At 43.7% G+C, this 24,929-nt stretch overlaps 1 protein-coding gene across 1 annotated transcript in view; it reads left to right on the top strand.

Moving 5' to 3' along the window:
• dock2 (dedicator of cytokinesis 2) overlaps positions 1-24,929 on the top strand; it is a gene marked incomplete at both ends in the record, with an annotated part of 127,702 nt that overhangs the window by 35,410 nt on the left and 67,363 nt on the right. The window lies entirely within an intron of this gene.

Here is a 24,929-nt window from a genome sequence, read left to right on the forward strand (position 1 = left end):
CATAGTTCATAGTCGCGTGCAGATTGATTGCACCTGTGACTGTATGCAGCGTTCACCTCGCGCGCTGCACACAATATCTTGAATTTTGCATTGTAGGCCTGCCTGCCGGCGCTATGTACAAGAAATTATTTTGCGGGCCGGATTACATTATATTTCTGACATGTCCCGGGCCGGATGGAGGGGTAGGGCGGGCTGGAACAGGCCCGTGGGCCGGGAGACCCCTGAACTAGATGGACTAGTATGGGAATATGATTAAATGACCAGGTATAATTTATAATTATGCTGCTGTTATCACAACTATGAAGGAATATGGATTTAATAACATTAAATCAACTCGTAAGGGGCACCCCCTGTGCTATACAGGAAAACGAATAACCTTTATCAGTCATTTAGTGTAATTTATAGGGCTGGCCCAAGTAATTTGAGTATTCCACTATTCGCTCGGTACGTTAGTATTCGGAGCTCAATTCAATATTCAGAGTATTTGTTTTTTGTCCCAATACTCAAACCGATACCAACGTCGTCATAAAGTTACACTGAGTGACTCTTGCAAGTGCAACTGAACAGAAGAGGATTTCACGCTCGTGTTTTCTCACTCAGAACACTGTGCAGGTCTGTCGCTCCAGCTCTTACCCAACAACGCACTTGTATCGCGCTTACAAAGGAAAAATAATAATGCTTACTAAATTGCAAGCTAGTTGCTTGGTTAGGGCTGTCAATTTAAGAAGCATTTTCGCCTCTGTCTCTCCTCCACTCCGCTGCTACGGCTGCCACACACACACACACACACACACACACACACACACACATGCGCGTGTGTGGGGCAGCAGCGTTGTGACAGAGGAGAGACAGAGGCTAACATGCTTCTCATGGTTATGGTTTCAACATGATATTACATTTCCCCAACATGTACAATCAACCGATTCATGATTTTAAGCTTCAGGTCAATATCACACATCGCTAGGGTGACTTGGTAGCTCAGAATCAGTACAAAACAAAGTGACTCATTCACTAAGCGATCGTAGGACAAAAAACTGGGCGTACGGTCATTTCCACGCCAAGTTCAGCATTTATCAATCTTTACGTGAGAGGAGACTGAGACCAAATCTCACGCCAAGTCTCAGACCGTGTAGCAAGTTTGAGAATATGAGACTGATTCTGACTGGCATCTAAACACAGTGCAGCCACATAGGCCTATTCATCACTTCAAAATATGGAGCCTACCCTATGGCAAAATATTATAATTTGTAAAGGCCTCTTCTATGTGTCATATGTCCCTAACATAAATAGGTATTTTCCAATTGTTTGCAAGTAACTGGGTAAACAGGTTTTTGGTGTAAGAGTAATTTTGCTTTCATTTTGAGGCTTCTTAGACTATGCAGCCTTACAAACTGAAAGAGAAATTAATGTTACACCAATCAATCAATGTACTGGTGACATAATTACTAGCAATCCAAATTAACAAAGGAAAAACAATGGGTAGGCTTCAGTCACTTATGTAAATAAGAGCTTTGACAGTCATATGGGTAATACCATGCTCTGTAGAATCGTTCAGCCGAAGTGAGAGGAGTGGGCAAGCGAGGTAGGCTATTAACCTGATGACCATGATGTTTTATTTTTATTTTTTTACATTCACACAGGTGTTAGCTCTAATTTGAGATTTTGTTACTTTGTGACAATAAAAAAAAAAAATCTATATAGAAGGTAAAATAACGTTTTTATCATTATTACTATTACTATTATTATTATTAGTATTATTATTATTATAAATCCTCAAATTGACAGCAGTGTGCAATGGTTTTTGGATAGGCTACACAATTAAACAAGGAAGCTACCCAGCTCGTACGCTGTCTGATTGTGTGAATTTACATGTGTGAACTGCCCCTTAAAATAAAACTGTAAAATGCAAGATGGTTTTCTGGAATCTTTTCATGGAGAGTGAAGAGTTGTCATTGGACGAGAGTCGGAGAAACTTCTCGTTTTGGCCGTATTTCGTATCTCCATGCCGTAAACTCTTCTTCTGGCGAGGCCAGAATATGTAGGAGTGTGATATTTCATTCATCCGCCACATTTATCAACGGCCGATCAATCGTACGATGGGATTGGCGGCATACAAATGTTTGATAGATCACACATGGACGCTGTCGTACCATCATTTCTGCGATCGGATCTGCGATCAGAAATGCGCTCCTTTGATAAATGAGGGCCATTAAAACTGGTTAAAATACAATGCATCATGCTTCATTCCCAGGGCTCACTCTCATTGTGGAAGCATCACATAGTTGGGAGAAAGTAATTGAACTTTATTAACGTCAAAAAGAGGATTGCATCTTCCTTTGTTTCACTGTGTGAAGAGGCTCCTGGGGGCCACACGGGTTGAAGGTGTGTCTTTGCAGTTGGTTTTATTGCCTAGTTTGGAGGGACCCTCCATAACATTTCATGCCCCCGGGTGAAATACCAAGTTCACACCATCTGACGGCTGATGATGTTAGACCACGCGATCTGACTGGTACATCTGTACATGTACGTTGCACAAGTGTTACTTCTAAGTGCACAAGCACAACACCCCACCATTGAAGTACCTGCCAACGCTCCCCACTCCTCCCCTCCCATCATGAGGGTGTAGTTAGCCTGTAGAGGCTTCTGATAAATGGCCGTCTACCTCAGCCGGGGCCCGTGGTGTGATGGATTGAGCGGCCTGGTGCTACTGGAGTTCTTCCCTCCTAACTGGGACTTGATAAGTGGTCCGTTGGTCCGGCCTCCTCCCAGCATGGCCGCTATCGATGTGGTCCGAGGTGGTCCATTTGCTTTTAAAGATGCCCATATGAATGTGCTGGTGCAGGGAGCTGAGGCGTACACTTGGCACTAAGACAGACGCTTGCACACACACACACACACACACAGCCCTCTTGGCCCCCATCTCAGGGTTGATTGTGTAAGATGGCGCCAGTGTGTGTGGCATGCCGTCTGCCGCTGTCACTTTTCTTTGCGTTTGTCAGCTCCCGACTGGCTTATGATCGCCAAACGCTGCTTAATATCCGAACCTCCTGCGGATACATTGGTGAAGTATGAGCTGGGTGGACAGAACACCTGCCGCCCCCTCCCCCACGCACCTATCGGGAATATCTGCTCACCCGTTCCACGCTGAGACTCCACTGCCCCGGAGAAGCCGTCACAGACGCAACTGAGCGCCAGTCTAGCGCCGTCTCCCGGAGCACTGAAGATTCTGATGCAGTTTTCTCTGATAAACATTTTATCTGAGACCTATAAACCTTGTGTCGTTTTTAACACAATTGACTGCATTCAACAAACAACTTTTATTGTCATACAGCGGTTGCACAGCACATGGTGATGGGGCGTCAACGCCGAAACACACACACGCACACACACAGAGTGAAAGGAGTATCCACTGATGAAATTCTCCTGTGCTCTTAACCCATCTCGTCGTCCTTCCCCCAAGGGCAGACAGTAGACAGCGTGCAGGGGACGCGCCCGGGGACCAACCAAGTGCTCCTGTCCGTCTTCACCAGGGACGGACAGCATTAGCGATCTGTTCTTCTGTGTGTTTGATAGCTTGTTTCAAGTGCAGCCCATCACTCTTTCTTGCATTGTTCATAGTTTGGACCACTAGTAATCAAGATAATTAAATAGACAGGTTATCAGTATCTTAAACATGTTGTCTTTATATCTATTTTGTGTCATGTCGGGAGATTTCTCACGATTGTGAAAAGTGAGCTCAGTCGGAACGACAGTGAAGAATATAGGCCTATATATGCTGGTAGGCTACTCGGAATAAAACTGAGGTTTCCTCCCAAAATTGTGTGCGCATCACCCCTCAAAGACCCATTCTAAACCAGGAAAAACCCTGGTGAGGTGACAGCACTAGGTACTATGCCACAGTGCCACACGTGAGCGAACCGAACTGGGGACCTGGCGACCCCCCAGCCGGCCGCTCTACCTCCCCCCTACCCCCCAATCTACTTGTTTTGAGGCTTCCTCTGAGGGCTGTGAAACATGTCTCAACTCCTTGGTTGATAAGATGGCCTCAGTTAGAGCCCGGATCTCACTCCCCTCATTTGACTCTTCCTTTGCTGTCTCTCCCTCGGTGTTTTTAACCAGTTTGTGTTTTGTGTCTTTTTCTACTCTTAAGAGTAAATTTCTCACTGATTTAAAACCAGCATCCCATCCCACAGACACTGCCCTGCCTCATCTTTTTAAAGAGGTCTGGCAGACTAGTATACCTAATGTCCAACAAATTATAAACAGCAGTATTGCCTCAGGCTTTGTGCCAGCATATTTTAAATCAGCAGTGGTGCAATTGCTGATTACATTTTGAACTAAATTAAATTAATTTTGACACAAACTAATTTATACTCCTTGGATTTTAAACCAGCATGAGAGTCTTTGTGACCTATTGTTCTTTCTGTGTACACCTGTCCTTGTGTTCTATTTTATTGTTCGTGTTTTCATTGCGTGACGATGTTATTTATTGACTCTACAGCACTTTGTTCAACTCTGTTGTTTTTAAATGTACTCTAGAAATAAAGTTTAGGTTTAATTTAGGGATAGGTTTGGACTAATTATTTTTAAACTGTGGTTGTTGTTGTTGTGTGTGTGTGTGTGTGTGTGTGTGTGTGTGTGTGTGCGTGTGTGTGTGTGTGTGTGTGTGTGTGTGTGTGTGTGTCTGTGTGTGTTTAGGGGCCCCCATACCGGGCTGTGCTGTTGATGGTTATCAATGTTGTTTTTGGTCGCCGTTACTGTTGGTTGACTCATCCGTCAGCCGTAGCCGGTAGCTGGTTGGCGGTACCGTGGCCGGGCAGCAGCGCATGGCTCCCCCGGTATCGATCACGGCGGCCGCTGATTGATTCCTCTGGAGCCAGGCCGGCCCGCAACCGATAGCCGCCTGTCAACAGCCCAGAGTCACACTCTGTCACCAGCCCAGAGTCACACTCTTTCACCAGCCCAGAGTCACACTCTGTCACCAGCCCAGAGTCACACTCTGTCACCAGCTCAGACTCACACTCTGTCACCAGCCCAGAGTCACACTCTTTCACCAGCCCAGAGTCACACTCTGTCACCAGCCCAGAGTCACACTCTTTCACCAGCCCAGAGTCACACTCTGTCACCAGCCCAGAGTCACACTCTTTCACCAGCCCAGAGTCACACTCTGTCACCAGCCCAGAGTCACACTCTGTCACCAGCTCAGACTCACACTCTGTCACCAGCCCAGAGTCACACTCTTTCACCAGCCCAGAGTCACACTCTGTCACCAGCCCAGAGTCACACTCTTTCACCAGCCCAGAGTCACACTCTGTCACCAGCCCAGAGTCACACTCTTTCACCAGCCCAGAGTCACACTCTGTCACCAGCCCAGAGTCACACTCTGTCACCAGCCCAGAGTCACAGTCTGTCACCAGCTCAGAGCATTAATACAGGTCTAAAGGAGAGGGGGAGGGAGAGAGATAGAGAGAGAGAGAGGGGAAGGAGGAGGGAGTAAGTGGGAGTCAGGGGAATTGAGAGGTGACAGAGGGAGGGAGATAGAACCGGGGACCTTGCGACCCCCCAGCCGGCCGCTCTAGTTTGGGTTTTGTGTCTTTTTCTTCTCTTAAGTAAAATGATCACTCATTTAAAACCAGCATCGTGTCCCACAGACGCCGTGTCTCCCAGTGCCTCCATACAAAGGCCGAGGTCAAGTTTTCCACTAAGGGATATCAGTTCTTCAGCCCACAGGGTCTAACCCCTCCCTGGGTTTCTAATGAATTTCATTAAGCTGGTATGGAGTAGATTCGTCTGGTATCTAACCACATACATCATTGTGCCCTCCCCACGTCAGCCTTAAATTGCATGTGACCTGTGACCTGATAGATAAGTTCAAATTTAAGACCACACAAGTCAACTGCGGCTCTACTCATGTGAGATGTCTGTTGGTGTGGTTGCTAGAAGTTAATTTAACAGTAAGTATACTCTTACTATTAGGAAATGTTTAGAGTGTTTAGAGTCTAGGGTATCTTGTCTGATCCTTAGCATGCAAACAACTAACGTTTTACAGATACAAGAGAGCTAAATACTCTATCTGTAAAATGACAATAGAACTTTACTTTAAATTCTATCATTTCTTTATTAACTGATTGATTATCAGGGCAATATCAAAAGCAAAAAGTCATAAACGAATGATAATAGTGAATAATTGGTAAATATAAAATAAAAGTAAAAAAAAACATAAAAATGTAATCTTGGTAAGAAAGAGAGGCTTTCACCATTTCTCATTGGCTCAGCCTGTTCTTTTTTATCACAGCCTTGCTGACTATAGACCTTTCCGACCTGTAAGTCACACGGAGAATAATAACCAATAAGGTTGCTTGCTTTCTTAAGACCACACCGCTGATGACCTAAAAACAAATATTGTCCCGCGTTGTGTTCATAGATTAGACATTACTGTAGTTTGAAGAACTAACTAACATTAGTTTGAAGAACTAACTCCAACTTACTATGGTCCACAGGATCCTAAACAGTAGAGCCCCGAACTATTTTAACAACTATTTTAAGAAAATAGCACATGGACACAACACTAGAGCTAGTCTGGGAAATGTAGCCCTCTACAAGCACAAGACAAAGACAGGAGGAATATCTTTTATCTATGCTGGTGCTGTGGAGTGGAACAAACTACCTCTCTCCATAAAAGAAGTGGAAAGTGCAGGGGCTTTCAGAACAGGGATCAGGAAATGGTTAGCGACCTTCCTGTATAAGCTTTGTGTCCGATGATGTAACATGAATGTGGATGTTACATTACTCTGGTTCCACGAGTAACTCACTATGTTGCATTATATTATTTGCATTTTTGCACTTGTATTGTATTTTTTAGATTTTTTTATAGTATAATTGCTCAATAGCACTTTAAGCTGATGCCGGTCTCCACTCCACTCCAGTGATGGAAATAAGTCTTGGACATTTCTCTTTTATCCCTGACATTGCAGACATACTGTATGATTTTTATATATACTGATTGTAATTGCTTTTGTCAAATAAATCAAATAAAATAAAATAAAATGGTTCTTAAAACAGAGAAAACCGGCCTGCAGGCTGCTGTTCCATAATGTTATAAGAAAACAAGCTGGTACGATACTCCACACCTCCCTCCACACACACAGTTTACAGCAGCGACACAAAAGCTACGAAGCTAGTAACGTTAGGTGCTTGATGTACAGTAGCTAATTAGCCTGTAGCTAGTAGTGAACAGATCATTCTCACAGGCTTAATTTCTAAGAATGGATGCCACTAACGTACTCACTCTGCTTTACATGTGCAGTTAGACCCCACGATTTTGTCCTGATGAATTTCAATCTGGAGTTTGTGAGATGTCTGTGCCTTCCGCATAGATCGCCAACAGCATCAACTCGTATGTTGTCACGTCACCTGCTCCATCAGAAATCCAAATCTCATGGATATATCCTTGTGTAAAATAGTTCAAGCCTTTCTGTACAACTCCCTTAGACCAAGTAGTGGCATTTGACAACATACAGTACATCATTGTTGCCAAGAATCCTTGAGAGAATCATCAGTATGTATGCACTGTATGTGCTGTTTGGTGGACATTTTATTAACTTGCTCCAAAGCATGTGAGGCATAGCAACAGTAACTGGGGGATCGGAACTTGCCTGAATAATTTTACTATTGTAGCAGCCCTAATCAAGCAGGGACTTCTTTCTCAGTTTGCTCAGCCACCAGTTCAAAGAGCCCTTTCTTCAAACAGAACAGCATTCCTTACAGCTCTCGAAATGAAGGGTGTCTCGGGTGTCCCGTTGTCCCGTGGACAATAAATATAGCACCTGGGACAAAATGATACAATGTCTGGAACAGTAGAGAAAAAAATAACACCCGGGACACAAAGATATGGTGTCTGGTACAATATTATTACGTTTGTCATGGGATATTGAAGCAATAACTCATGAGAGGGTGTGGTATATGGCCTATATACCACGGCTTGTGCTGCGGTCATCCGTCGACCAGCACAAGCCGTGGTATATAGGCCATATACCACAACCCTCGAGTGAGTTATTGCTTTTATACAACGGGTTACACCGTCGGGAAATATTTATAGAATCAAAACCTAGTATTTCAGTGTCTAAATATCGATTTTAGTGAACTGCGCCCAGAAAAATAGTCCCCAAAACTATCACGTTGCTATGGAGTTTCAAATGAGGATCAATATTCCTGGAGGAACAGTGATGACATTCCATAGTTAACATGAGTTTGGAACTGTAACTGAAATGGAAATTATCCGTTACCCTTCCTTTCAGCAATGTGTCTGAGTCCTGGATATGACCTAGCAACCAAACACCTAGCTTGACAACCTGGACTAATGACGTAGCTACTGTAAGGCACCCCTGATCTTGCTAGCTTGCCACGATCCATGGATATTTACTGTGCAACATATCAATTGCCCAGTTGTCAAAACTAATTGGCAACAAACTGTTTATAATTGCCAGCCTCATTGTCCTCAAACAAGTTGATTTTTCCCCCACGTCTGATATGTCACTGTAGTCTCAGTTTAGGTTAGACCAGGCTAGCTAGTGTTAGCTAGCCAAATACATTGTGATTTGAGATGTGCCGTGATTAGCTAATGAAAGGATAAAGGATTTAAATCCTGGAGTTGCCTCTTCACATGGGTCTATCTTGAATATCGCCTGCGTGCGTTGTTTGATGCAAATACACAGATTACGGCACCGGAGAGTGCCTGTAGTCAACAGACCCTACCGAGGAAGTCCGACAACGTGTCGACACATTTTCAAACAGGCTTTATTTTGGTAAACAGACCACATATTGGGAGTCTTTGTGGTGTATGTAGTGTAATTATAGGCCCAGTAATATTTCAAATAGAACTGTAAAGAGGCTTTGCCGTGGTATATCGTGTCACATACAACGGCTTTTAACCAAGCACCCGTTGTATAATATCTGATATTATACGATTTTAATTGTTAGACGTTCACATTCGAAAAACGCGATGCATACCGCAATGCGCTGTGACGCGTTTGTCGTGCGAAAAGTCCGCTTTGGGTAGGGCTGGCAATGTCAACTTTCTCTCTATTTCATTACCTTTAAAAAGTTGTACCTTAAAAAGTGGAAAACAAATTTAATATGAGTGTTACGTAGACTAACTGTTGATTTTTGTAAAAGTGTTCATAAAAAAAAAAATGTCATAGCGTGATCATGAATGGCTATCGACTTGTAATGCTGCATGGAATGTATGCTAGCTGTCTGGTTAGCCAGCTAACGTTTAGCTAACGTTTAGCGAACAGTCCATATAAAGTACATTCAAATTATATATATTCCACTCACTAGCTTTGCGTGAAGTTAGGAACATTGCTGGAAAGTGAATTTGTTAACCACATAATATTCACCCAGCAACCAACAGCTCACGGGCGTACCGGTATTCAACTAACGTCAATGTCTTTATTACATTGGTACATATTGGTCAAAAAGCCCACCTAAACTTTTGAATGCCAATCATTTATGTAGCGCTGCACGTGTAATTCCAGTGCGTCATGGTGAGCAAAAGGGTGGCAGTGCCAGTGGAGATTTTTTGGGCAGCCACAGAAAAGACGAAAAGTAAGTCGAGACCAGTAACGTAGGCCTAACGTTACCAGTCAGATGATAGAAGTGTACGTTGGTAGATTACAAAATACGTGTCAATGTTTCTTGATATAATAATCACTGCCATTCAGATCAGAAATGGCTGGTAGGCTACCCGAGCAAGAAACGCCACGTGTTTGCTGATATTTCTTTCATGCTCTGGTGTGTTCAGAGTAACGTTAACGAGAGAGAGGGAGAGAGAAGACTAGGATGGTGACAGGACAGGGCGAGTGTGTGAGGTGAGTCAGAGATGGAGTTACTTTGGGCATCAAAAGCGACTCGGATCTCGCCTTTCTTCTCCTCGACGCGTAAGTAGCTAAATTCAGGTTCATAAGCAACGTTAGCCAGCCCTAGTCCCCCTAAAATGTTAGCTACCATGTATTTCTGTATTATACCGACTAACATCGTGTAGGCATACACTAACATACATGGATACAGTTCCAGCAAGCTAACTAGATACCAAACGTTTGCTCCCACTCAGGCGAGTGGTCAGTCTGAATGTAATCGGCTGATTTAGCCATGTGTTTGTGTAACGTTAGCCATGTATTTAGCTGATAAATCAGGAACAATGGGTAACTGATCGATGTCGGACCTGTTTTTCAACCGTAGTTGCAATGTGGGCCCATTGCAGTCATGATAGAAAGCCTGTTTCAAGCCATTTTCCTTTTTACAGCTACAGAGAGGGCCCTTCCTATTTCAACTGACTAGCGAATATGCGGCTGGGGGGGTGGGGGTGTGAGGGTGCATATCCATATATGGAGTGAAAACGTCCACTTGTTTATATCTGATACGCTGCACCACTGCTCCATCTAGTGGCCGAAAAAAATAGAACTGAGCCCCTTCATGATATCAGTGACAAGTTATAGCTAGTAAGCTTACGTTAGCTAGCAACAAAAACATGGTCACAAAATGTCGTTATTGAAAGAACAATAGAATATGCTTTTGGACATGGCTGCGCATGTCCATTTATCTAACGTTACACTTAACAGTTGAATAGACTATTTGTTCATTTCTTATATATGTTTAAATGTCCCAGACACATGCTTAATCTGTGTCATTATTATCTGGCCACAAGATTAGCAGAGCTGAGTGCAACATCATTATTATCATTTTAGGACAGTTCTGCATACTAGCCTACTGAGTGACAGGCCCGCAACGCTGCAAGGACAGCGCAGACATGGTCTGTTGGAATGGTGTAGCAGACGGAGTGAGGAAAAAGCAAATCCAGGATATGGGAAAATAAGCTGACATTCAGATACATTTTGTGGCGCATCAAACCATATACATGAATAAGCCTTGTGCGTTTTTTAAAGCCATAGGTCTATATCACAAATCTAGGCCATAAGCCTACTGATATAATATTGCACTTTTTTATTTTTTACTGTTGAGGCGGGATAGTCGAAGCGAAGGTCAAATATTATTTTGACAGCCCTATTAAATTGATTGATTGATTGATTGATTGATTGATAGACCGATAGATGGATAGAATGAATTTTAATGATCCCCAGTACTGAACTAACATAGCTATATTATATAGCCTAACACAAAACTATGTGCATTAAATACGTTAGAACTATAAATAACTGCTATAAAAACCTCCAATCAAAGATAATAAAAAGAATATCCAATCAATTAATGAAAATGTAGACCTACTGTACTGTACATACAGAACTTGTTCAGTTGGGTCAAGAGGTAACCTATACTGTTACTATTATTGTAATATCATTGTAATATATTATGCATTCGTTTTGCCTCAACTCAATTTGGGACAATGGTTGTTAAGCCTGGGACAGTTGAAAGTAGAATTCGGGACAGTTGTGGGACACTGAGGAAAAAAGTTAACCGAGAGCCCTGATTCCTTACAGTTCAAAGTTTTTGTCATCCTGGAATCAGGAGCTTACTCAATTTCTACAATCATGGGCTGGGGCAACTCTGGGTTCTGAATCTCCTGGGTTGCGAAAAACCTAATTTGTACACCTCTGTTCTCTTGCATCATACCCTTTCTCTCATCTCTCTCTCCTCTCATCACATCGGGCCTTGCATCAATTTCAACCAATCAATGGTACACAACATTACCTCATACTGAGTGATCATGGTCATTACATGCTCATTTGCAGTCATCCTTACATACTGTACAGTAACCATGCACATGCTTGTTGATAACACATCATAGGATTCATAATTTGCAAAGTCATCCTGTCATTCAATTGTATAATGCCAGTAATCAAAATACAATACATATTGTAATACATGTCTATCAAATGAATCCTAAGACCCACAGTAAGATGACTTGACTTGATCTTACTGTAAATAGGCATGTTCAGACATGTTACCACTTTAATTAGTGGTACATTGTAGTAATAAAAATACAATTTATATCATGATTCATGTCTAAATCTTCTTAAATCATTGATACACATAGGGGCACATTCTAACCCCATACATTGTCAAGAAGTCTCAAAGAACAGTGCATAGATATAGTTGTGTCTAATGATAATAATGATAATCACATAAGCAAAGGATCACTTCTTGTTGATCCATCCTACTTTCCACCTACTGTGCACAGAGGAGAGGTCAACAGGTACATTCCCTATTCTTCTAATTCAGTTACACAATACAGTCACATGTGGTAGTTCACATTCTATTCTTAAGGAACAACATACAGTCAGAAATATTAACTACATTCTACTCAAGATTAAGGCCTCTAACTTTTATTAATGACTATAATCATATGACTACCTCAGATAGCAATCATTAACTAGGTACATAAGATAGCATTCATAATAAGTACTAAAATCACACTGTTAACTTAGATATCATCATTAAATGGGCACATACTGTATAGTAAGCTAGCATCATTAATCATTACTGAATTACTGCATCCCATCCCCTTTTAATAGTTCCCTCTGCCCCTCAGAACTTTAAGGCCTAATGTTGTTATTTCTCAGTACAGTCGTCACGGGAAACTTCATATCACTTGACAGCTGTCTCACCTCATCTTTTTGAATAGGTCTGGGAGACTTGTGGACCTAATGTCCAACAAATTATAAACAGCAGTATTGCTTCAGGCGTTGTACCAGCATATAAATAAGCAGTGGTGCAAACGTTGATTTAAAAAACTCATTTGGACACCTCTGTTCTCTCCAATTTTAGAACTATTTAGAAGCTACTGTTTTTTTCTAAAATTTGGGAGGAAGTTGTACTTTTACAATTGCAGTCTTTCTTAGAGGTACATGATATGTATGAGGTTTTCCAGTCTGGTTTTAAAGCCTTCACAGCACAGAATAGACCAATAGACCACACCATTCTTATTTCTCATCTGGAACACTGTGTGGGTATTAAAGGTGCAGCCTTGGAGTGGTTTAGGTCCTCTCTCTCTGAGAGAGGTCTCTCAGTGAGCATCGTCCTCTGCCCCGCTTCCATGTGGAGTCCCCCAAGTTTCAATTCTTGGTCCTATCCTTGTCTCCCTCTATCTATTCCCCCTGGGGCTGATGTTTAAGAAACATGGTATTTCCTACCACTTATATGCGGAGGATTACCGAATCTAGCGGAGCTAGCAGTGGAGTGCTCCCCTCGTTTCGATCACGCCGGCCGGAGATTGATTCCTCTGGGGCCAGTCCGGCCTGCAACCGATAGCCGCCTGTCACCAGCCCAGAGTCACACTCTGTCACCAGCCCAGAGTCACAGTCTGTCACCAGCCCAGAGTCACACTCTGTCACCAGCCCAGAGTCACACTCTGTCACCAGCCCAGAGTCACACTCTTGTCACCAGCCCAGAGTCACACTCTGTCACCAGCCCAGGGGCCTCATTTATAAAGCTTGCGTATGACATTGACATTTATAATGGGGAACTGGCGTGGGACATGCGTGATCACTTCGTTATAAATCGGAGCATCGTTGTGCGTACCTTTTGGAACCCTTAGTACGCGAATCCTGAGCAAGGTTTCATAAATGAGGCCCCAGAGCATTAATACAGGTCTAAAGGAGAGGGGGAGGGAGAGAGATAGAGAGAGAGGGGAAGGAGGGGGGAGCCAGGGGGAGTCAGGGGAATAGAGAGGTGAGAGAGGGAGGGAGATAGGACAAGGAAAGGGGAATGGAGAGAATGTATTTATATCCACAGCTGTTGTCAGATTTCAAAGTATGACGCACCATTTGAAAGCTTACAGTCTGCACTTTCACAACCAGCTCCTGTCACATTTATTTATTGATGTTATTAAACCTGTAGGAAGAGGGGGATATAGAGGGGGAAAGAGAATTACTGTAGACAGAGAGAGAGAGAGAGAGAGAGAGAGAGAGAGAGAGAGGGGAGAGAGAGCATTACTTACTGTAATGCTTACTTAATGTAAGCAGAGAGAGAGAGAGAGCGGTTGACCTCGGTGGTTATTTTACCAGCAGTGGTCACCGAAGGCACAAGCCTAGTCCCTGCTGAACCCCTGTCTCCTGTCTAACCCAAACCCTACCCTACCCCTTTCTCCTGTCTAACCCTGTCCCTTCCCTACCCCTAACCCCAACTCTAACCCTAACACCAACCCTGTCTCCTGTCTAACCCTGTCCCTACCCTACCCTACCCTTGTCTCCTGTCTAACCCTACCAGACTCTACCCTACCCCTGTCTCCTATCTAACCCTACCCTACCCCTGTCTCCTGTCTAGCCCAAATCCTACCCTACCCCTGTCTCCTGTCTAACCCAAACCCTACCCTACCCCTGTCTCCTGTCTAACCCTACCCTATCCTACCCTACCCCTGTCTCCTGTCTAACCCTACTCTATCCTACCCTACCCCTGTCTTCTGTCTAACCCTACTCTATCCTACCCTACCCCTGTCTCCTGTCTAACTCTACTCTATCCTACCCTACCCCTGTCTCCTGTCTAACCCTACTCTATCCTACCCTACCCCTGTCTTCTGTCTAACCCTACTCTATCCTACCCTACCCCTGTCTCCTGTCTAACCCTACTCTATCCTACCCTACCCCTGTCTTCTGTCTAACCCTACTCTACCCTACCCTACCCCTGTCTCCTGTCTAACCCTACTCTATCCTACCCTACCCCTGTCTTCTGTCTAACCCTACTCTATCCTACCCTACCCCTGTCTCCTGTCTAACCCTACTCTATCCTACCCTACCCCTGTCTTCTGTCTAACCATACTCTATTCTACCCTACCCCTGTCTCCTGTCTAACCCTACTCTATCCTACCCTACCCCTGTCTTCTGTCTAACCCTACTCTATCCTATCCTACACCTGTCTCCTGTCTAACCCTACTCTATCCTACCCTACCCCTGTCTTCTGTCTAACCCTACCCTATCCTACCCTACCCCTGTCTCCTGTCTAACCCTACTCTATCCTACCCTACCCCTGTCTCCTGTCTAACCCTACCCTATCCTACCCTACCCCTGTCTCCTGTCTAACCCTACCCTATCCTACCCTACCCCTGTCTCCTGTCTAACCCTACTCTATCCTACCCTACCCGTGTCTCCTGTCTAACCCAAACCCTACCCTACCCCTGTCTCCTGTCTAACCCTACCCTACCCCTGTCTCCTGTCTAACCCAAACCCTACCCTACCCCTGTCTCCTGTCTAACCCTACCCTATCCTACCCTACCCCTGTCTCCTGTCTAACCCTACTCTATCCTACCCTACCCCTGTCTCCTGTCTAACCCTACTCTATCCTACCCTACCCCTGTCTTCTGTCTAACCATACTCTATCCTACCCTACCCCTGTCTCCTGTCTAACCCTACTCTATCCTACCCTACCCCTGTCTCCTGTCTAACCCTACCCTACCTCTACCCCACCCTACCATAACCCTGTCTCCACAGTACACAATGGCACAAATGACATCGTCAAGTTGGCGTTCCACATCCCTCCACCCTCCAGTGTCTTGGCTGAGGCCCACGTGTTATTCATTATTTATTCGTTCAGCCTCTTTCTCGCGTCCCTTAATGAGGCTTGACACTCATTCTAATTGAGATGTATTTTGTATTGGGAAGCTAATGGTTGTGTTTTTATGTGTCCGTTTAGGAAGCTGAAATATGCAGGAGGGGATTCATACATTTAAAGTGGTTCATGGTCCCCGGGGGTCCTATAGCTGCAACCAATACATATTTAATCTCTACCTGTCGCCCACACGCACGCCAGGGAGGCAGTGAGAGGGGAGAGATGAGTGTGTGAGTGTGTGTGTGTGTGTGTGTGTGTGTGTGCGTGCGCGTGCGTGTGTGCTTGCCTCAGTGCCAGCGTTTATGACAAGCGTAGACAACGAGAGCTGATTGGATGAACTGCTGATTAGAGTAGTAATTGGCCATTCAGTCCGTTGTGGCCGTGTCTCCCATAACCAGAGACACGGCCTTCAAACTGGCTGCCATACACAATGGGGAAATGTATTTCACTCCTGAGCCTAGAGCCTAAATCCCAATGGGTGATTATTCTCAGTGCTTATAACGGCACTAATCAACTCCAAACTGCTGAAAAGCAGATAGCTAGGTTCTGTAGGCCGAGAGGAATTCAATGATGTCCATCTCTTGGCATTTGGTTGATTTGGTTGACCGCTAGATTCACCAGAAGATGAACAATTCAGCATACACTCTGTGTCAAAGGTCCTGCTTGGAGCATACGCACACATGCACACACACACACACACACACACACACACACACACACACACGCACACACGCACACATGCACACACACACACAGACAGCAGCGTCTGTCATACGGATGAATCTGGTTTCGATTTCCATGCAATTAAAACAAATTTATGAAAGGAATTTACAGAAATGATTTAGTGGTCGGACAATCGGCGTGACCGCTTGTGAGCACCAACACTGGACGCAGGTCACAGAAGAGAGCAGATAGTCTGTCACTGTTTGCCCTCTCAACCCCGGGGCAAAGTTCAATCCATTAACCCCTCCCTTCCCCCATCCCTGTGTTGTGAAAAGCAGAAAAACTCTTTAACTCTTATGTCCTGATTTTGGGAGAGAAATAGACGTTCATTACGGAGATCCAGGGATTGAGGGGGAAGCCAAAGAGTATATTGATTCATTAGTTCTCAGTAAATTAGCCTGTCTGTGGGGGTGACAGAGCCAGGGTGATTTATAGAGATACCAGTGTTATTAAAAGAGCGCTTTAATGAAAATGAGAACTAGTTCTCAGCTACAGTCGGAGTGAGATGGTGGAAAAGTACAGGTGAACCCAAAAGAACGTGTACATGTGAACAATGTGAATGATTAAATTGTAAAAAGTAGATGAAGTCATAGTTTATGGTACAGTACTGCACATGATAGGTTGGGCTGTATAACATGCATGTTCTACACTGTACGACATGATCTGTAGCACATCTCTGCTGGCGTGTTGGGAGTATACATGATCTTTATGGCGTGCATCTATGCTAGCATGTTGCAAGTATATGTGATTTTTGTGGCATGTATGATGAAAGAAGAGAGGTCTGCACACTGTTTCAAAAGCTCCCAGTGATTTATTAAAGCACAACGTTTCGGCCAGCGTGGCCTTCTTCAGGCGCAACCTGTGTGGCAATATCTCTGCTAGCGTGTTGGGAGTATACATGATCTGTATGGCGTTTATCTCTGCTAGCATGTTGAGAATATAATCTGTGTGGTGTGTATCTCGGCTGGTGTGTTGGGAGTATAATCTGTGTGGCGTGTATCTCGGCTGGTGTGTTGGGAGTATAATCTGTGTGGCGTGTATCTCGGCTGGTGTGTTGGGAGTATAATCTGTGTGGTGTGTATCTCGGCTGGTGTGTTGGGAGTATAATCTGTGTGGCGTGTATCTGGGCTGGTGTGTTGGGAGTATAATCTGTGTGGTGTGTATCTCGGCTGGTGTGTTGGGAGTATAATCTGTGTGGCGTGTATCTCGGCTGGTGTGTTGGGAGTATAATCTGTGTGGCGTGTATCTCGGCTGGTGTGTTGGGAGTATAATTGAGCTTGATAACTTGAGCCCAAAGTGCTAGATGCATCCGTGAAGTTGAGAGCAATAAAAAAAAAGAAAAAAGAAAAGTTAAATTAGTAACTTGATTAATTGACTAACTGAAAAAATTATCGCTAGATGAATCATTAGAAACATAGTTAGTTCTAGCTCTTGTCCAAACCCTGTTTCAGCGATCCTCCTAAATCGAGAATGAGATATGGCATTTAAGCTGTAATAGATCTCCTATCATTTCATGTCTGACACTGCAGAACCAGAACTCATGTGGATAAGGGCTTGGGAACATTTGTCATCAACACCCTTTCCCTCTGTAACCTTCTGTAGTTTCTCATTTTTTCAACTTTTCTATGTCCTAGCAGCTGATTCCCAAGCCCATAAACAATGGCCTGGGTCTTCACATACAGGTCAGCTGTTGACCTCTACAACTGCCCTGCTCTCTGGGGACCCTCCCATATAATTGGTTATCAGAGTTGTCCATGTTCATGTATGGGTTGTACCCACAGTGGATGTAATGCTGTGTTTGAATGTAGTCATGGCGGAACTTCTGTCTTCCACCAAGTAGCCGACTGCAAACGCGTAACTGTTGGAATAAAAGTAACCAGCTTTGGACTCACAAGGGTGAACCTCAGAATTTCGACAACTAATTTTTAATGATTAATCTAACTTCGATAACAAAGTCATGGGAGGAACACTTTCGTTTTCACTGTTATCGCAAACGACACCGCCTATGAATGTGTAAATAGCGAATACCAATTAAGGGATGTCCGAATAAAAAATGGTCACACCAGAACAATTACCTGCACTCGCTCAAATGCTCCTAATCATATTTTGAGGCCGCACAGATTACATTTCAGGAGCATATCCAACCAGAACGTCTGCATTTTTGAGCTGCGTGCGTGTGTGTTTGTCTGTCTATCTGTGTGTGTGATACTGTATTCTACCCTTGAGACAGCGCTGCGCACGGTTAACCTGCAGCTGTATTTGAGGGCTTTCAAAGCGAGTGGCTGACCTATAATTTAAAAGCTGTCAACTTGATCTGCCCCATGCATGCAGTGTTTGTGTGTGTGTGTGTGTGTGTGTGTGTGTGTGTGTGTGTGTGTGTGTGTGTGTGTGTGTGTGTGTGTGTGTGTGTGTGTGTGTGTGTGTGTATGTGTGTGTGTGCGTCAGCATGCCCAAGCGTGTTATGGGGGAGTCTATATGTACCTATGTGTCCTGTGTCTGTTTGTCTGCTTATCTGTGCCGTGTGTGTGTGTGTGACCGGCTGTGCCTGTCCAAGAGTTCCACCCCCAGATTAATCAGAGAATAGTCCGATTAATAGTCAGTCAGAGATAGAAACACATCTTATTACAGATCAGTGGCCGTCTATGGGACCCTAGCCCACTGTCGCTGGCTTCTCTGACTGAATCCATCCCTCACCCAGACTCTGGATTGAATCTGGGTGGTGGCCGAATCAGATTAATTTCCATCGCCACTGATTGGGCAATGTGACAACGAATGACAATATTTATCCACAAATCTGTTGAGTCAGACTATAATCTCACCTGTAACCCTGATGCATCTCCTGCCTCTCCTGATCCAGCCTTTCTGCTGCTTTCACCCCAAAAAATTCTGATGTCCACTTTGTCTTCTTTTTTTCTGTTGGCATTTTGCCCTCCACTCACCATCTATCATAAAAGGGAAATGATTGACAATATCAAACTACTTGCAGACATGAAACACTCTTTTCCGTGTAGCCTACAGCCTATTCTGTGTAGCATATGGTAAATGGTAAATGGACTGCACTTATATAGCGCTTTTTCCACCGTAGCGGCACTCAAAGTGCTTTACAATGGCCTCTCATTCACCCATTCACACACACATTCACACACCAATGGTGGTAGCTGCCATGCAAGGCGCTAACCTGCTCATTGGGAGCAATTTGGGGTTAGGTGTCTTGCTCAAGGACATGTGGACAGTTGGAGCTGGGATTCGAACCACTGACCCCTTGATCATTGAACGACCCCCTCTACCAACTGAGCTACAGCCACCCCCCATATGAAATATGAACTAGGCTGGACTTGGACTATTGAACTGAATTGCATAAACAAACCAGACGTCTACGTCTCGTTTGTTTAGCCTACTATGCAATTCAGCTGGCGAGTGAACCTAGCTTGTCATTGCTCAAACCTAGGAGTTTGCAACGGTTATACCAAAACTGATTTATTACCAGCAGGCACTCGCTGGGTCACAGAGGCGAGGGAGGGAGGGGGGAAAAGTAGGCTACTTACTGTACGTTGTTGATTGGATAGTTTGCTGAACGCAGCTGTCAACCAGGCCTTAATTCCAAACCGTTTTGCTTTCACAAGTTGTATTATATGTCTGTATTATTTTTGTTAGGGACAATTCGTGTTTCCGTGGCTTTGGTATGGACATGTCCATAGCGTCCATACCTAAAACTAAGCCTATGCTTGAACTACGGGAACGACTCAGCCGGAGAAGACGAGTGGTCTCGAGCCTGATTTATCGCCTGCGCTGACATTTCCATCAAAAGGATCAAGTGGGATACATGAGCTAATTCACTTTACTCTGTTATCTGAACCCATCCGCACGGGTAACTGTTTTCCTCATTACAACTCCATCATGGTTCTACAGGACTGCTTCTTGTGCTCTGGTCTCTCTTTTTCGGACTCTTTTTCAGACGAATTACTCTAAGGCAAAGGATGTCTTATATGCATCTGCCAAGAGAAGAAGATGCTAAACAATTAGAATTTTTAGCATTAAATGTTGAAGTGTCCAAGGGCCTTTTTGGTGCGGTTGTAGGCTGCTACAGGCCCCCCTAAGATGTCAGCGAGTCCTTGCCATCGTTGGCTTCTCTCTTATCTGAACTTGACTATAAGGAAATTGTCTTACTGGGCGACCTAAATTGGACTGGCTAACGTCCATGTCGGAGAATTTTAAAAACCTGTGCGTCTCATTGAATAACACCCAGATTGTGGATAGCCCTACCCGCCCTAATATTAAATGTCCCCAATAAATCACCCCTAATCGACCTGATCTTGACTAATGTTCCCCATAAATATTCAGCTGTGAGAGTATTCGCTGATGATGTTAGTGACCACTGCATTATTGCCACGATTAGAGATACTAAGGTTTTGAAAGGGAAAACACATAATTATAAAGCAAACCACTCAAAAGAACAAACAAACAAACAAGCTCAGACATGTACACAACCAACCAAAAAAAAAGTGAATAACAGTGTGAGCAAATGTTAAGAGCTGTCATTTGAATGCTGTGCTCAAAGATACAGTACTATTCTTCAGCAGGATGCGTAACAGGATGGCAAAGTCAATCAATTTAGTATCCACTCATTCACCCCACCTCAGCCTTGTCCAGGTGTGCAAGAAACGGCTCCCAAATAGTCAAACATTTCCTGATTGAAACCGTCCTCAAAAGTCTGAGTCTTTCCATCTGTATGACTGACATCATATCAGCCACCCGTCTCTGGAATGAAGCAGGCAGGATGACTTCCACTCCATGAAGATGACACTGCAGTATAGCTAGGGGGAAGTGTTCAGTTGACTGTGAGCAGCCAAAGATGGCAAGTCCAGCCTCTGGTTGCAGGGGTCGGTCATAAACCTTTGAATACCAGTCAAATATTTTGGACCAGAACCCAGTCAGAGGGGGGCAAAACCAGAGGGCATGAGACAGTGTGCCTTCAGGCGTCTGGCATCTGTCACATAGTGGCGAGATGGAGGGGTAAAGACTGTGTCGTCTGGACTTGAATAATGGAGACGATGGACAACTTTAAACTGAATCAGCTGATGTCTGCTGTTTACAGAGCAGGAGTGTATCATAGTCAGACTCTTATCCCACATAACTTCAGGTAGAACAATACCTAGATCCTGCCCCCAAGCCTCCCTGACCTTCTCAGCAGCAACATTAACATGACTGTCAAACACTCACACAAACTTGGAAACAAGATTCCTGGAGCCAGGAGGGTTGCTCTGCTGGGAGGGTTTCAGAATCTTGAATCTTGGATTAAGTATAATGCCTAATTTGCAGGTAACGGAAAAAGTGTGAATGGGACAAATTAAATGTATCCTTCAATTGACTGAATGATGCAAATTGTCCGTCTACAGTATATATAGATTTTCACATAGAGATTAGGCCCTTCTCCCTCCAGGCAAAAATGTCTTTGTCTGATTGTAAGGGTAAAAAATAGTGATTTGCACAGAGTTGTCCGGCAGACTCGGAACACTTCTAACCTGTTTTAAAATTCTAATAGTGTTTCAAAACAAAGTTGAAACTCTTAAGACGTCCAGGCTTCTCCACCTTGGAGAACAGCATGGCTGGCAGGGAGAGGCTAGCAACAGAGTTAGCCTCCATTCTGAACCATATCAGGGGTATCAGGGGCCACTGGTGCACCCTGTCACCAAAACATTAGAGCCCTGACATTTGCAGCCAGTAGTAATGTCTGAATACCGGTCGACCCAGCCCTCCTTCAGACTTTGGTTTATAGATGCATTTTCAAGATCCTGTGGTGCTTGTAATTCCAAACATAGGACAAAATTATGGAGTCCTGTTCTCGAAAGGAGGCTGATGTACATAGGGAGATTCTGACAGAGATAAAGAAATCTCGGAAGGGAAATCTTCTTGATTGAATTTAAGCGGCTAATCATAGACAGGGGCAATATTTTCCATCTTTCTGTTCTGTTTGAGTTTTGAAGCAAATTCAGCAAAATTTGTGAAGTGGTCTCTAACTATTCTGAATTGGATATTCTCCAGGAAAGCTGGGACGCAAGTGTCAGAGAGGGGCATAAAGTCACTTTTGGTCCAATTTATTGTGCATCCGGACAGCCTGCTGAAAGAGGTGATCAAATCTAGGAGAGAAAGGACTAACTTTTCAGTCCCTCCTCCAGTCTTTGGATAAAAGCGCTATATAAGTGCAGTCCATTTACCATTTATCATTCTAAGGAGGAGCAGAAGCAAGAATTTAACAGAATTTCTTATAAACTTCACAGCAGAAACTTTCGGACCCAGCCGCCTTGCCTGACGGAAAAGATTTAATGGCAGAAATTATTTCTTCAATGGTGAAATTGAATTGGAGGTCACGGCGTGGGTGACATCATGCTTAGAGGAGTACAGCTCGTTATACTGTAGAAGTCTTTAAAACGGTTGTTTATGTCTTTGGGGTTAGTTATCAGGGTGCCCTCTTTGATTTGATACTGATTGGCTCTTGAGGCTTGAGCAGCTCTAAGCTGCCGCGCCAGGAGCCCCGCAGGCTGGTATCCTAATTCAAATTGCTTTTGTCTTAATTTCAAGATGAGGTTGTTGATTTGACAATAATCCCATTATATACATAATTAAGCTTCACTATCTTTTTATAGTCATCTGGGGACTTTGAAGATTGATATGTCGCTTCTAAAGCAGGGAGAGTGTTTTCAATCGCTAATAATCGTCTCTCTCTCTTCTTCTTAGTAGCAGAGTCATATGACATTATGTCTCCACGTATGACAACTTTTAGTGTTTCCCAAAGCATGGAATCACGCACTTCCCCGGAGTCGTTGATTTCAATTAAATCTTTTAACCTGGTAGTAATGTATTCTATGAACGCATTGTCATTAAGTAGGGAGGGGTTGAAACGCCAGGAGTATGCTTGTTTTGGGAGGGAGAGATTTAGGGACATTGTTAAGGGGCTATGATCATGCATTAATATGATGTTTATTTGTATTACTAACTTGAGAGATTAAGTGGGAGTCAACCAAGAAATAGTCTATTCTGTTTGTGAGCATGGGAGTGAAAGGAGTAGCTCTTATCTGTGGGGTTTTGGACTCTCCAGATATCTACTGTACTTGATTTCTAGGTTTGAGCAGGTTAAGACCTGCACTGATACAATCTTTGGGGGTAGGTTAGTGGACAGTCTGTCTAATTGGGGGTCTAAATAACAGTTGAAGTCACCTCCGATTATAATAATTGAATTAGTGGCATCTGGTAGTAGGTGAAAAACGTTCCTAAAGAAGTCAGGCTCATCCGTGTTTGGACCGTAAACATTGATGAAAGTTAAGGGAAACGGAGGTCATGAAGTACCTGGCGTAAGGATCAGTAACAGTGGAGGTAAGCTGAAATGGAATGTTTATTTCTAAAGAGCACTGCCACACCTCGGGCATGCCAGGTGAATGTTGACGGACAGACCTGTGATATCCAGCTGCACCTCAGTCTGCCTTGTTCAGTCGATTTTAAATGGGTTTCCTGTAGAAAGATCACATCTGCGGATAGGGATTTAAAATGCCAAAAGACTTTGCCTCTTCTAACAGCATTACCAAGCCTGTTGACATTCCACAAGACTATTGAGAAATCTCTGCTTCCCACCTGCATTCTACCATTAGACCTGTGCATACACATATATAAGAGAAGCTATTACAGCTGAGCACAATCAGTTAAGCAATATAAGGTGGTTGACAGCATTGTATACGTAAGTACCACATAGAAAAAGAAACATGTCTGAGCAAAAAAAACAACAGCAACATACCCCCCCCCCACCCCCCATCTCCGTGTCTGTCTGGACTTGACACATAACATCCCATATCCATCTGGAAAGGAGCCGCTGGGTAAATAGCCTAAACTAGACTTCAGAGTAAACTAACTCAACCGTCACAGCCCCCCTCCCCGCGACAGTTTAACAACGTGTTACATGAAAGGTAAGCAAAATAACAACTACTACACTGGAGACTAACCAGCGTCGGCATCTGAAACTAAATTAATTTGGCAAATAAAACATGGAATGTACAGGTGCATCTCAGAAAACTAGAATATTGTGGAAAGTTCATTATTTTACGTAATTTAATTCAAAAAGTGACATTTTTATATATTATAGATCCATTACACATGTAGTGAAATATCTCAAGGCTGATTGCCTCCATGCCACGCTTCACGTTGATGCAGTAATTTGTGCAAAAGGAGCCCCCACCAAGTATTGAGTGTTTGAACATACTGAACATACTGTACAATCATAAAGATTAAAACAAAAAAAGCTTAAAATATTTAACTTTGTGTAATGGATCTAGAATACATGAAAGCTACCTTTAAGCCAGTCATCTGCAAAGTCGCCATCTCGCAACTTGGAGAAGAGAGCACCTCACTGTGAAGGATTTAGTATCTGCCCTCCAAAGGTATTAAATAGTAAACACAATCACCATCACTGAAATTGCCTTCAGGGTTGATAATTCACTGAGAGTGTGCTTCAATTATGCATTCTCCTCCCTTATTTTGCATGCTAGTGTAGGCACGTCCCTTATTACATATTCATTTTGTCCAAAAGGAGGCTACTAATTGGATAGAGTGTGCAAATGTGCGTACTTGAAGGACACAATCCTCCATGCACACCGTTCATA

Source organism: Borostomias antarcticus, assembly GCF_949987555.1.
Source record: "Borostomias antarcticus genome assembly, chromosome: 14".
Classification (NCBI taxonomy): domain Eukaryota; kingdom Metazoa; phylum Chordata; class Actinopteri; order Stomiiformes; family Stomiidae; genus Borostomias; species Borostomias antarcticus.